This window comes from Ammospiza caudacuta, chromosome Z (assembly GCF_027887145.1).
Source record: "Ammospiza caudacuta isolate bAmmCau1 chromosome Z, bAmmCau1.pri, whole genome shotgun sequence".
Classification (NCBI taxonomy): domain Eukaryota; kingdom Metazoa; phylum Chordata; class Aves; order Passeriformes; family Passerellidae; genus Ammospiza; species Ammospiza caudacuta.
In genome coordinates, this window is record NC_080632.1 from 24,793,982 (window position 1) to 24,809,021 (window position 15,040).

The following is a 15,040-nucleotide window of genomic DNA, read 5'->3' on the forward strand; positions in this document are numbered from 1 at the left end:
TAGAACACATGAAGAGAAATAACAAAGCCTGTAACTAAACTACAGGATATCCTTGAGGCAACCACCACTGTTTGTGTGGGTTCCCCCATCCTGTGTCCAGCTGTAAGGTGTACTGAGGTAAGCACTTACACAAGAGTTAATGCGTCAGTGGAGAACACTTCCAAGGTGTTGATCATTTCCCAGTCCTGCTCACTTTGTCATCCAAGGAGCAGAGGATGCAAAACCCCAAGAGACTACTGGCAGGAGCCAAGCCAGAGAAGGTCAGCTGGGTCCTCTGGCAAGGCAAAGGAGAGCGCCACAACTGAAGAAGCCCTGGGAGGGCAGACTCCCTTCTTTTCCCTTAGCAGTGGCCACCCTGCTTTTACATGACTGTGTTAAAGGTAGCTCTGATCATTTTGTCAACTCCTGTTCTTGCAAGCACAAGTGGTGCCACAGACCCAATGGCATCACTGGCACCAGAGCCAGTCCTATGCCCGTGACTGCACCCAAGAAGAACTTTTCCCCTGGTTTGCCAAAATTTCCTTTCCCCATCTTCCTTTATGCCCATGGCATGGATAGTCAAGTTGTAGCAGGCATACACACAAAGCCAGTATGTGAGCACAGGACAAGAATGGGTTCTGCATTCCTACCTCTGACTCACTGGCTGAGTGAAAGCGCACAAATATTTGCCCAGTTTCTGATGAAAAAAAATTAGTGTCAGGTCTAGCAAAGGGTGTTCTTCTTTGCCTATCTCCTATCTTCCAGGAGATGTTGCTCTCTGTCTCCTTAGTACATTATCATAAAACAGGGCTCTTGGTGTGTGTATTAAAACAAAGGATACTGGTGCTGCACAACCATCCCCTCTGACTATGCTCCATGCTCAAACAGAGACAGACAGCACCATGCAGTTTGCAAAGATCTGAACAACTGGAGTCACACTGGGAAAGGGGCTGCAGTGACTGCAGGGCTGTGACCAGACTGCTGCAGAGGTGACACACAGAGCACAGCAGTGCCTGGACTCAGTGATCCTAGAACTCAGTGATTGTAGAGGCCATTTCCAATACTAATGATCTTGTGATTCTATGACTGCTTCAAAAAAGACGTACCTGCTTTTGTCCCTCTCAGCCACAGGCTAGTCAGCACTGGCCACAGTATGCCAGAATTCCTTACTCCCCAGAAGTCCTTCTGGGTGGCCACCATTCTTCAAGTGCCTTCAGGTCCCCCTGCCTTCTGTTACTGTCATCAGAGGGGTGGCATTGTCAGAGCTACCTAGAACATCTGGACTAAAGCAGCAGCCAACAATGATGTACTACCACCAAGAGGCAAATGGTTTCCTTATGGTGAGCACTGGGAGTTCACAGCCTGAACAGCACTGCTTATGAAACCTATGATCATAAACCTGTAATCCATCCTCTGTGTTGGCTCCCCTGCCCCATACTCTCCTTGTCCAATTCTTTGGCCTGTCCAATTGTACAGCTGGAACAATCAGTAAAAGTGCTGTTAGGTCTATGGAAAATCCTTCTTGCTGCATTTTAGACATACAGAAGATCAAGGCTTACAGCCTCTTGCTAATGATTGCTGGCATTCAACATGAAACAGGAGAAAGCCCTGAGCTGTTGCAAGTAGCAAACTCAGAAGCACATAGAGCAAAATAAAGTATTGAGCTGTGACAATGAGGTGGTGCCATGGAAGCAAAGCAGAGCAGCATGTGGTGCATGAGACCCTACTAGCTGCTGTCAGTCCCTGCAGCCGGTGTATCTTTAGCTGCTGTTCTGTCCTGAAAAATTAATGATAGAATTAAAACACCAATACTTCATAGGTACAGGTTTTCTTCTCCAGTACCCTGGCTGGATCCTGCCCTATGCTTTTTCATAATTTTTCTGCCTGTCCTTAATAGGAGAAATCATAACATGAGCACTGAAGTAAAACCGGCCCCAAGGAAAAACAGAGAAACACTGAGAGATCCCAGTGACTAAAAAGACAGAGTAACACATATGACGTTACATCATTTTACACAGTGCAGTGTCTACCACAGCTATAATTTAATAAACTGAACTCGCAGTCAAGTGCATACAGATGGTTTGTTGTTGCTGAATTCCCTTTTCAGCTCTTGTTAATATTTTGTGATACTAGATCCTACAGAAGTTAATAATAAATTAGAAGAGACTACAATTAATTGCTGTTTAAATGGCTGAGATTGAAGACGTCTCTATAGAAGCATTCACCTTCTTCCCTGCCACCTGTTCCTGAAATAATTAGCTGCAATGAGAAAAAAATTAACAAGCAAACAAAAAAATACAAAATCTGAAAGAATACAAGTCACGGCTTTGCTAAGACTGCTTATTTTCATGCCAGCTTCAGTTCAAATTCATTTAAGCACAGGCTAAAATTACAAGCAAAAGGAGTTGAAGTCATTCAGAATCAGCAGCCAGAATCATTGTAATAAAATAATTTATCCATGACATGAAGTGGATATAAGCAGTGGTTTAGAAGAGATGGATTAATTTTCCTTCTCTGCCATATTATTTCCTGCATGGGCTAACATTCCTGGATATAATAGGATGTATATCTAACAGCCTAGTTGTTTCAATGCTACATGAAGTCATTGGTGGTGCAAGATGAACTGTGCCTAAATGTACTGCTTCATTTCCAGTCCAGTAACACCTTCCCAGGAGATGGACTGGGCATCTGACTACAGTAATGTCATAAGTCACCTAAACCTAAACCAAGACCATATCATACAGACAGTGCAGGTGAACAAGTGTTTGCATACTGCCAGGACAAGAAATAAAGTAGTACAGTAGTAGAGAAAACCCAGACTAAGACCCTTGTGAGCAATGGAGACAGCATGCCATCACAGAAAGCACAAAAAGCTCTCCCTGGATGCAGGGGGAAGAGGAGCAGAAAGATCCCCCTTTTCCTTGCCCACAAGACAAGTGAGCTGTGGCTCACTGGAGCTGCAGCAGAGCCCTCCACTCAGCATCGCCATCCAGGCTGTGGGTGATGCCCCTGACACACACACCAGTCTCCAGTGAAGGCACTGACTCTCAACTGTATTCAGGCACAGGCTCCACACATTTAAACAACTGTCTCTTTCATGATAGCATGTCATGGGATAACCCAAAATGTTGTCGGATTCCATATCTACCTGTGCCCAAAATTTTTAGTCTCTCTAAGACCCTGTAGCCAGGAAATGGAACAAGCAGAATGGTTGGAACTGAGTGGGGGGAGGGGGCTGGTATTGCAGGCACTATAAAAGTCTGCTCAGGCAGGCAGCTCGGCTTCTTGTGCCACATTATTTTTGCTTTTTCACTTATATTTACTCATATTTGCTTCTATTGGTGAAAGGGATTGGCTGAACCTATAAACGGAGGCAGCTCATTTGAGAGTGTTCTCCTTCAAGTTGCCTAAAACCAAGACATAGCATTATGGGCATGAAAACCCAGGCTATTCCTCCAGTATTACCTCTGCCCAGCTGTTGTGCTCAACAGTCCACCAGTTCACCTGTGAGGCTTGCCAGTGTACTGCCTTGTCGGGCTCATGTTTATGGATGCATTGAGCTGCTGACAGACTGAGCATAGCACCTACTGCAGTTCAGGAACTCACTTATGATCTGGCAACACCTAATTAATTCCAGGAGATGGGAGATGGCATCAGCTGCAAGCTATCAAGTATACATTGCCAATGTAGAGACTGAAAATCATGCACATAAGACACCAAAAATCGTGCATGCAGAGATGTCTCCAGACCAAACTGGCAAGCCATCCAGCCTTTACAAACAGCCAAGCATGGGATTATGCTGATTGTTTCACCACCACACATTTTTCCTGAATTTGGGAAAATAGTTATGATGCAAGAACAAGATCTGCATACCTCAGTTCTTTGGAAAAAAACCAAGGGATAATTAATTCAACACAGTGCCACCAGAAATAATGTCACCCACATATTTTCATTGCTGAGGGCAAGAAGAATCTCAGGGTCATCCCTCTGGAGCAAATTCACCCAAAGGCCACCACAGAGCCCAGAAAAAAAATGCAATGTTCTGTTCTGGCTATCAGCACCAACTATTAAGAGCAGGTTTTTTTACCTCTGAAAAGTTCTGCAGAGAGGCAAGGAGCATGACAAGAATTGCGCTTCCACACCCCAAGTGAAGGAAACCAAAGATGTAATAACTGTGTATGAGAACACTGTCCTTCAATGCCCATGAATAGGAACATCAAGAAAACTAGAATAGGCATTTGAGGCTAAAATCAGAGCAGATGCCTGGTACTGAGAAAGGGTGAGAGCTCAATCTGTTTAGCTCTTCAAGAAACTAAATAGGCCGTGACTGCACTGCAAAAGCACCTCTGCAGGACAGAAAATTCTGGATCCTGACAGGCTGTTTATTCAAGCAGAGAAAGTTACAATAGGAACCAACGTCTGGAAACTGATGTCAGATATTTACAATGGGTTTAAAAATATTTGTAAAATTAAGGTGAAACTAACCATTTGTGGGAGGTAACAAGAGCAGCACATTTAGACCCCTTCTGGGAGTGCAAAGCTTGCTTGGCTTATCCATTGTGCTGACATGCACACTATTGAGGCAATGCAGGCAATTGTAGTGCAAGTCTAAAAGGTATCACAGTACCTCCATTGCACCTTCCCCACCTTTGATTTCCTTCACATTAGGCACCACAGGAAATGAGTGAGGCTGGACTGTTCAGTAGCACCATTACCAGCAAGCTTCCCTTTAGCCATTACAGCCCACTGTGGCAGTTTTCAGTTATAGCATGATATCTTCCTTATGGGAATTTCTCTATTTCTCTTCTTGCCTCCTTTTTAAAAAGGATAGAACACCTCCTGGAGCCCTGGAATCTTACCCATGTGTTTTTTCCGTATGGCTCTTGCTACACTTTCCACACTTCTGCTCTTAGAAGAGCAAACCTTCAGTCCCAGTTCAGCCCTAACAAGTGAGAGAAGGACACCTTCAGCTAATTTACATCTAAGTGAGCATTTGTCAGAGTAAAGAATAAAGGTCTTACTGTGCAAAATGGTTCCTGTGGCAGCACTAATCAATAGTTGCTTGATGGATTGCCTGCCAGGAGTCTTTCAGGCACATCATCTCAGCTGCTAGACTTTCTGCTTGCTCACTGCTTAACAAAATAAATAGACATGAATCATGGTATTTAACATAAAGCTCCAACTCAGAATCAAAGCTGTTTAAAATGCACAGTGGTTTGCCCCACTCCATCCCTCCATTCCTTTGCTCACAAACAATGTCAAGTCCCAGCTTTTCTGGAACAGGAACCGAAGCTTGAATGATAATCTCTTCACCAAGGACGGCCTTTTCTTCTGCAATCAGTGACTGCATTCCCTAAACAGCATTCCATTCCCCATTGCCTCCTGAAACAGGAGCCATTTGGAGAGAAAAGAATGGAGATGTATGTCTGTGTGGCTGATGGGAGGTTGATATTTCCCATATGGCTTTCTTAGCTGCTGTGATGCAACGGGCACAAACTGTTCCCTCTGCTCCTGCACCCATTGTGCTGCAAATCTGAAAGCTCCCACACCACTAAACTGTCCCCACATGCAACTGCATCAGATTTCAAAATATAAGAAGCAGCAAGGAGTCCAATTTTTCAGAAGCAAATAGCTTCTCAGTAATAATGAATAAGCGTTTGGCTCTCTAGAAGTTCTTATTTCTATTCAGAAACATAGTTTGTTTCAGATTTTTCTTAATCTGACTTTTAAATGGATAATGCTTTTCTTGAAACCCTGTACGCCTACAGACTACTAATAGCCTCAGAAAGGGTGAATAATCATAGCATCAACTTTTTTTGGCCAAAGAGCAACATCCAGCTCCATCTAGCAAGTTCTGCCCCCTCTTCTATCTTGCCAACCCCATCAACACCCTCTGGCACAACTTGATCAGGTGGGAAGCTTGAAGTGATGTAGGATGCATATTCAGGCTCTGAGTAATGACTCATGTCTTGCTGGCACCAACACCAACAAAAGACTTCCAGGCCAAGGCTTGGGGCAAAGGATGGAGATGCCACCATTCCTCCCATCCACCTTCTGCTTGACCATGCCTCTGCAGTCTTTGTAAGCCTCCCCTCCCACTCCCTCGTCCTCTGACAGCCAAAAAAACTTGTCACGTCCCTCTGATCCAGATTTCTTCACAGCACTGAGTTTTGATTCTTGCCCACTGCTCAGTCTTTCAGCCCATTCTGCCTTTCAAGCCTTCTAATGGCAGATTTCCCTTGCCATTCTCTCACAGCACCACCATCCCTTGGACTGTGACCAGGGTTTTTGTATTCTGTCAGGACATTTTGAGCTCTGCTCTGGCCCATTTAAAGGCCTCCTGCCTTTTCCCCTCCCTCCCCATGGGCATCCATCTAATTCCTCAAGCCAAACAGAACCATGCAGCCACTCAGATGGGAGGTCAGCTCTTCATCTACCTCTGGAGAGTATTGCTCACAACTGCTCTGATCCTTCTGACTCTTCCAGCAGCATTAGCAGAGCAGCACAGGCAAGTGCCAGGCAGGGTGAATGGTACAGATCATACAGTCCCCTCCCTGGCAGCTGAGCATGGGGGAGATTTCCCAGTTCTATGCAACTCAGGGCACCCAGGAGGGTGCCACTAGTGGGAGAGCTAGGACGGAGAAATTTTGGGTGCTGAATGCTGGAGCGTCAACAAGGATAAACCCCAATAATCTGGGCTCAGATGAGACCAGATGTCTAAGCAAGGCAGCATTGCAGCTGTGTACCCACAGAGAGAGTCCAGGTAGCTGGGAAATCCACAAGAGAATGATGAAGAGTGAGTTTGATAGAAAAGAGGTGCTGCACCCTGTTTCAGCTCAGGATTTTGGAGCACAGCACTACATGCTGGCATGCTGTGAGGCAGCAGAAGCACAAAAAACCTGGACGTTCCTGGGACCATGCATGCTTAGTGCCATGGGCAATGTCATTTTGGAAAGTCAGAAGGGAAATCTGACTTGGAAAAGTTGTTGAGTTACAGACATAGTTCAATTCCATGAAGAAGCAAGAGGGACTTTCAGCTTGAAAGCTCTTCCTCTGCAACCCCACTTCACCATCCTCCACTTACAAGGGAGGAAGTCTGGGAATGCACATGGAAAGCCAGCAAGAGCATAGCACTGGGAGATACTGGAACTATGCACTGTCATCCAGCTGGACGGCTGGACGTAGTTCTTGTCTTACTTTTGACAATGCTACACATACCTTAAGGCTACACAGTGCATGAAGAGCACAGCATGGCACCTCTTTTTCAGGTGAAAAGCAGTTTAACTACACACAAAATGGGTCCCTTGAGAAATTTCCATTGGGGCTTTCCAAGATAAAATGTGTGGGAACTACAGGGTGATGCTTTCAGGAGCAGCCTTTGCAAAAGCTGTGACTGCACTAAAGCACACAGTGCAGTCAACTAATCTGTTGTCATCATGCGATGACAGATAAGTGCCAGTAATAATAACCCCATCGAGTGCCTTGCAGACTGAGCAGTGCTGGCTCTATCACATTATCAACAAGGTCATTCCTAGCCATAGTATTAGGAATTATTTCTTATTTGCATCACCCAAGGAAAAATCTTGCATTCAAAACATTTTGTTATAGTTTTGGAAAATCCTTCGATTTCCAGTATCCATGTGCCTCTTCTTCAGCTTAGTTGTCATCTAACATATTCATGTTTAATAATTTCTGTGTTAAAATCTTTAAATTATACATAAGAATTCAAAAACAAACAGAGAAGAACTTGAATATTTCATGTTAAAACTAAATGCTTTATGATTGCTTATAGAGTGAAATTAATAAGGAAACTGTGCCAATGCTGTATAATTTACACTGTGCTTAAGCACAAAAACAGGAAGGCTCTAGGGCTTAGCTCTCTTTGAAGTTGTGCTTTCATTTTCTCACCTGGTACAATGGAAGTGCTTGGGCAGCACTGCTAGGGCAGAGCTAACCTCTATCCTAAATCAAAAGAGCTCCTATTTTTGTTTATTGTGAGTAAAGTGAGCTTTAAGAACAGTTAACAGTAACAATCATCTGATCAGAGGCAAATAGTCACAGTGTTTCTTTGTCTTTGTTTTTCTCTCTTTCCTAACTATTTTGTCTGCTAATCTTCATGCTCTGCAGCCAGTCAGTGCACCCTGACCTTAATTTAATGGCAAAAAGTCCAATAATCCTCCACCCCTGAATTCAGTTTGGGCATAAATCTTTGGAACAAATCCACAGTCTGGAGGTATGGGAGGCCTACACATTGCTTAGCATAGCAGAGCTCTGAACTCAGAGGATGACTGCAGCACAGGTGACAACAAATACATCTATTGAGTTCTACTGCTTGCTCCAAAAATGGGGTTCTGCACTGAGCTAAGAGAGCTGCACATATAATAGAGGTGTTAGTCAGAATTGCAGAGATTCAGGCAGTGGCTGAAGTCTTCCCTGATGACAATTCATAACTAAAGAAGCTGAGAGCAATAACGAAGGATAAGACTAAGGATGATCTTCATAAAGGAGGTAAAGCTGTCAAAGTACTGGAGGCAGCCAGAAAAGGAGTGTGACACAAAGTAATTCACCGCTTTTTCTGGAAAAGGGGAATTCACCATCCAGATGTGTTCATAAATTCCTGTGTGACCCAGTTACTTAGGCTTTATGTGCTTTGTTTTCCCTGTAGAGGACATAGCTCACAGAGAAGATACAACTTCATGTGGTCAATTAGAACAACAATAAAAGCACTAAGGGGCACAGATAAGCAAAGAATTACATATTCCAGTGACACCAGTAAAACCAGCAGGCACAACAGCAACAGCAAGAACCATGGTAGCATTACACCATTCAAGATCAGACAGTGCAAGCACTACAGAAATTTATCAGGCCTCAAGGCATACATGCTGAGGAAATATGGAATAAAAGTTGTACTTCACGAGGAGGTACCTGAACAGAAAAGAAGGGGGCATGGGCTTTTTTTGTCCCTTCTCATTTTAGCGCCCTGTGGCAAAATCAGGGTTCCCTGGAGTTGAATGAGAAACCATGAAAATCCCACTACTTGGTGCAGGAATTGGTTTCCTTCATTAATTTCTGTCTTTTTAAAGCCATTTAGATGAGAGACAAATTGGAGCAAATTAAAAGGGGAAGTTTTTGGGGTTTGGCACCCCAATGAATCAACGTTTTTTCTCAAAATGCTCAATTTTCAGCTGATGAAAGCTAGTACATATTCTCTCTCTTTAGCACCCAAGTGATCTTTCCTTGAATTTCTGGAAGCTGGGGTCAGTTGCTCCAATTGTGATTCCAGCAGCTAGAATTTTTAAGTCAAACTCCTTAAATGCTTGAATCAAGTGGATATTTATACCCCTCAAATTCAAGGAATCAGCCTTGGTGAGTCAGAGGGAAAAGACTGCTCCTGTGATTGATCATATTAGTGACTCAAAGCCCAAGTATATTTGAACAAACTAAACTGTCCCCAGGGCTCATAAAACACTGTGCCAGGTATTTTGCATTAAAGTCATACCAATCTCTGAAAACCAAGCTGTTTGCAAAATATTAGGATTAATGTTTATTGGTATTGAATACACATAGCCAAAGCCCCTGCCCTGAAGAGTCTGCAGTTTAAATAGTATAGGCAGAACTGGCAGAACACATGCAGCTCTGGCCCTGGTCTGCTCCTGGGGAAGCTGAGGGAGCTGGGGAGCCTCTCAGGCTCTTGGGCACAGAGGCAGATCACAGTGCAGCTGTGCTGGAGCTGATAGCCCCTACCAGGAGCACCGGGCTCTCCTCTGTAATCATGAGAGATTAGGCCCCAGACTGAACCATCAGCACATAGGAACCCCTGCAGGACTTTTGCAGCTCCTAAAATTTGGCAAAAGAGGCCCTGTCAGTCATGCTGCACGCTGAACTAAGCATCAAGACACGTTTGATGATTCACAAGTGCAGCAAGAACTCAGAGGGCTGCAATTTTGCAGCCTCCAGAGACTTGTTTGTGCCAAATTTCTTAAGAAGTTTGAATTAGCTAAAGATGTGAATCAAATTGCTGTGGTATTTAAAAATGAGATTGAGCTTCTATGTCTATATTTTGAAAAGGGAATAATCTTGTCTTGCCCTGGCAGCTACATGGAGGCCACCCTGCCTCTGAATTGGGAGGTCCACACCAGTCATCAGTGCAGTGCATCTCATCCACTTTAAAAGCAGAATTACCTCACTTGAGGAGCAACTATCCAGTACAACCCTTTGTGGTGAACTCAGACATGGGAGTGGGGTAACCTTGACTCACAGTGGAGCTCAGCCATTATATTCATGAAAATGTCTCCACTGAATGCCATTGTGGGTTCAAAGGTTGGACAACTCATCATACCTTCCTGACTGAGTTTAGTTGAGCCCTAATAGAAACAAGGAGAAACCAAAAAAAAAGTGAGCAAGGAGGTCAGTGTAAACCAAAAGTGCCCACCATGACAGGCATATACACATATCCTGGGAACAATGCAACAGTCCCCAGTCTTCACACACATGGCAGTGTAAATGCTACTGCTGTGAGATCTAAGCATCACATTCATTAGAAATGTGATGTCTCAAAATCCCCAGTTCCAATGCTTGTCAGGTGGATGGAGCCCACTGCCCCAGGACGGAGAAAGGGCAGAGCAGCACACTGAAGCCATACTCCAAGAGGAGCTATCATAGATGAAGTTCCCAGAAAGGCTGAAGCTGGACCAGAAGCATGTCTTACTGGCTGACTGGGTCCTTCAGAAGAGGTCTCCATCTCCATGCAAAAATTCCCTTTATATTGCTGAAGCCCAACATTTTGGTCTCTCAACCCCTTCATTCCACTCAGAGGATTATGTGCTCACCTGCAAGGGAACAAGCAGCTAGAGATTCTGTACCTTGAGCAGCTACCTCTGTGGCTTCATGCCTCTTTTCAGTTCCCCAAGTTGGATGTTCAGACCCCAAAAAGGACCACACGGCCAAAAAACTAGCCTGAAAGGAGTTTGGAGAGAGAAATAAAGCAGAGAAAAGGAAAACACAGCTCTGTAAGGTTTAAATGTACCAAGTCCCCATCATCTGCCTACATTTTGCCCACACACTGTTTAATCAGAGTGCCAGGGAGCCTGGCTCCCTGCCAACGGGAATGCAGATTCTGACAATTTGTCCAAAGTGCAGTCAGAAATTGCAGCTAAAACGAAAGAGCACTTCATTTTTTAATTCTGCGTGTGTATGTATATGCGCTTTTTTCCCCCCATGAAACAATTACAACCTCTGACTGCCGCCCACACTGCAGTTGCCTGAGAAACGCAGCGTGGGTATGGCTGTGGTAACAGGACTTGGGTTTTACACCATTCTTGCTATCACTGGCTGGCTGCAAGGCCCCCACCAAACTGTGCCAGTAGCTAGACATGGAAAGTATTCCCATGCCAGGCACAGACCACTGCAAATTTCTGCCAAGGTGAGCATCTCTAGTGTCTTTATTACTTAGGTAATTATGCTGCTAATGGCATTGGCTCCATCCACCCTTGTCTCAGTACTTGTACTTGCAGGGTGCTTAGGACAGTTCAGCCCAAGATGGGATGGAACAGGAAGCAGAGCACCACCAAGACCTAAGCACCCACTCTCACAGCGGCATCCCCACCACCACCTCAATCAAAATAATTTCTTCTCAAAGGACAGGGCATATGTCTGTGCTGAAGACTGCACTCACAGTAAGTGTTCAGTGATGCATGTCTTGGTTTACAAGTCCTGACTGGAATTACCCTGAAAAGAAGAAGTGTACTTATTTTACACTAGACATTTGGGCAGAGGAGAGGATTGCCTGAGCTGACTAAAAATATTCACCTTCCAAAGAGTTGATGGGGCATATCTACACTTCCCTTTTGAGGTAGAGCAGAAAGATGATTTCTGGCTGAACAAAAAGGATTTTCTTGGAGAGGAAGAAAGCAAAACATACCCACCCCCCTAAACCACTTATTTTGAACAATCTTAGTATAGCAACAGTGGAAAACAGGCTTCAGCTGTGTTTTGGGTTTTCTTTCTGTCCCTTCTGCAAAGACACGCCACATCCAGCAGACAGTGTGCAGGACCAGGCATGCTGCTGTCTTTCAAGCTATCAGGTGCAGGAAGGAATATCTACCTTGGCTAATTCTGAGAATTTCACCCCTGAAGGCCAGTGCACATCATGCTTTCCTAACCCTGTGGCAAGCCCTGGCAGCATTCAAAATGTCTCCCTCTGCAAACAATGGGGGAATAAGAACTTTTCACCAAAGAGTTCTTTGGTAAAAGGAGTGGTTAGGGAGCCTTCACAAGAGGCTGGTCCTTTCTTATTAATGGATTGTCTTTTACAAGTGGTAAATGAATCTGTGTACTGTTCAGTTGCCTCCCATGCTTTTTCTTTATAGTCTTGTTCAGTTTTTGTCTTACCTCTGGTTTTCAAACAAATGCTCTCCCTCTGGGCAAACCCTCCTTGAAATCTTCTTTTCCAGAGAGTTTCCAGTCTTTGATGCTATACTCTGCTCTCTTCTGCAAATTTTTTTAGCCATCTGTACATTTCCCCTACATTTTAAGACTGCATTATCATAAAGGCCCTTCAGTACCTTTACACATGCAGACAAGCAGTATTAGGTGAGAAAACAGTGCTTGTACACTATGAAAGTCTTTCCCTGAGATTTTAACTCACAGACCTCACTTTCCCAATATGTCATTTCTACGCTGTTTGCATTCTTGAGATTTGTGGCCTGGGTCACTGGCATAATTCAAATATTTACAAACATTCCTGCAAGCATCCTTGCAATGGTCAATGTGTTGGGGCTGAAGCAAGTTAAGACTAGGTAGGAAATGTTCTTTCCCTCAATATAATTGCTACTTCAGGAAGAACCTCCTCCATTTAGATTGCAAGGTCAAGATGTAAGTGCTATAACAAAATTACACGCTTTAGTAATTAAGCAACATGCTACTAAGGAACTGATCAATCTATTAAGTAATCAATATACTGATTATCAAACAAACACACCACTACTGCTAATCTGCAATTATACTATTTTCCGCCCTATTACACACAATTACAAAAAGCGCTTATTTCACATTCTTAAATCTTATGAATCACATACATCAACTTACACCTCAACACAACATTCACTTACAAATCCATCACTTTACATCTTTATATGACATATCACCACAGTGGAAATCTGTCTCTCTGAAGCCCACCCTCTCAAAGCAAGTTTTTCAGATACAGTCCTCCTGAAAGGAATTCCTGGCAGATCAGGCTGCATATCAGCAACACATCTGTAGGTGCCTGAACTCCTCCTTTCAAAAGGTTGCCTCTTCTTTTGTTCTTTATCTGATTTTTTTGCTTTATTCATTACTGTTTCTATTTCCTGGAACAATTTTTTTGCCACTCTTCTGCCTCCCCTTCTCTGCCCAGGTTCCTCCCTAAGACACACCCCTTGTTAGCTTATCCTCACTGGCCAAATTCAACAAACCAGCCCCAAAGTCTGAACTTCCCAATGTTGTTTTTGGGACAAACTCAGCCCTTCATTACATCCCGCCTGGGAAGAGGGGACAAAACCATCTCCACAAACTTCCAGTTCATAATAGCAACACATTACCTCCCCATTCTCCAAGGCAAGTAAGTCTACTTAGTCTTGATTCCTTCACCTGATCCCAGTTTAGCTCTTTGTCTTTGCATCTTATTGTGAGGACCAAGCCATCAAAACAAAAAACCTGCATCATTTATGTATTGATCTATCCAAAAGCTAGCTGTCGAATGGGACCAGAAAAAAATGTCCTAAAATGAATGTGACCATGACACAGAAAACCTGGCAAGGTGGATAGCTGTTTTGCAGTAACTCATGTTTTCTAGGATGACCCTTTTTCTGGGAGAAATAGTTAGCATAGTGGCTGACATAATTTGAGAAACACCGATTTAGTAGCAAACATGGAAAGAAACAGATGCGATGTGCAATGACCTGAAAAATGAAAACCTGGGTTACCATCACGTGATTTCTTCCAGCTCTACCTTAAAAGCCACTGGGTATTTCTGCCCTTACCTTGTAGATTAGGAGGCCACTGCAGTCCATCAGCGCTCTGGTGGATAAGAACTTTCTTCTTATTTCCAATCTAGAGATAATCACGACAATTTCAGACCAAACTGTGCATTACTTTGGGCTAAGTCTCTTTCTCATGCTACATTATTTATGAATACCCAAAGAAATGTGTAGCTGCTGTAGACTGTGGAGGTTTCTCCTGCATACACAAACTAGCCTTTTTAGTCTTCCTTGATAATTATATTCTGTACTTGGAAATTTGAACTGAAAATGGACAATGAAGAGAATATAAATACATTTGTCTTTCAGTTTGCACTTGTTCTGTCATTTTGTTCTAGCTCACTGCATTGTGAGCAACGTGACGTGACTAATGATTCCAGGTAGAAAAACCATCAGAAAATGCTCAGCGTTGACTCTGTCAGCTAGGAAGAAACAGTAAGAAAAGATGTGGTGAGCAGTACTGACATTAACATTCATACACAGTTCAAACATTCATTTGGGCTTAGAGGAGGCTTTTAATACATCTTTGTAAAATACTCCCACCCATCCTTACCACCACTTTGTTTAGTCTTCTCATTAAAAAACATATTAATCCAGAACTCTGCATTGGAATAAAAAATCCCCAAGTCCTTTGAAGCAATAATGCAGGATGGTGTAACAGCGAAAAAATCTGATACCCCAAGGCATACTGTGAAAAAACAAACAAACAAACAAACACACACACACACACACACACACAGAGTTATCTCAAGTGTGAAAGTCTTACCATTCATCTAAAGGCAACATGATGAGGAAAAATATAAAGAAACAGTCACCTCAATATAGTCAAACAGTCACAGAGATCTTGGTAAGAAACAACATATCTTCCTTACTATTGTTCCAAGTACAAACTGCTAGCCCTGTTGTAAATCTTGGGCATGCCCCATCTGTGTTGGACACATCCTCTCCATCTGCCCTGTGACCCACCCTCCACAAAGCATACTAACTTCCCATGTTGAGCTATGTCCAACCCAAGAACTGCAAGCACAATGCTGTTTGCTGTGTGT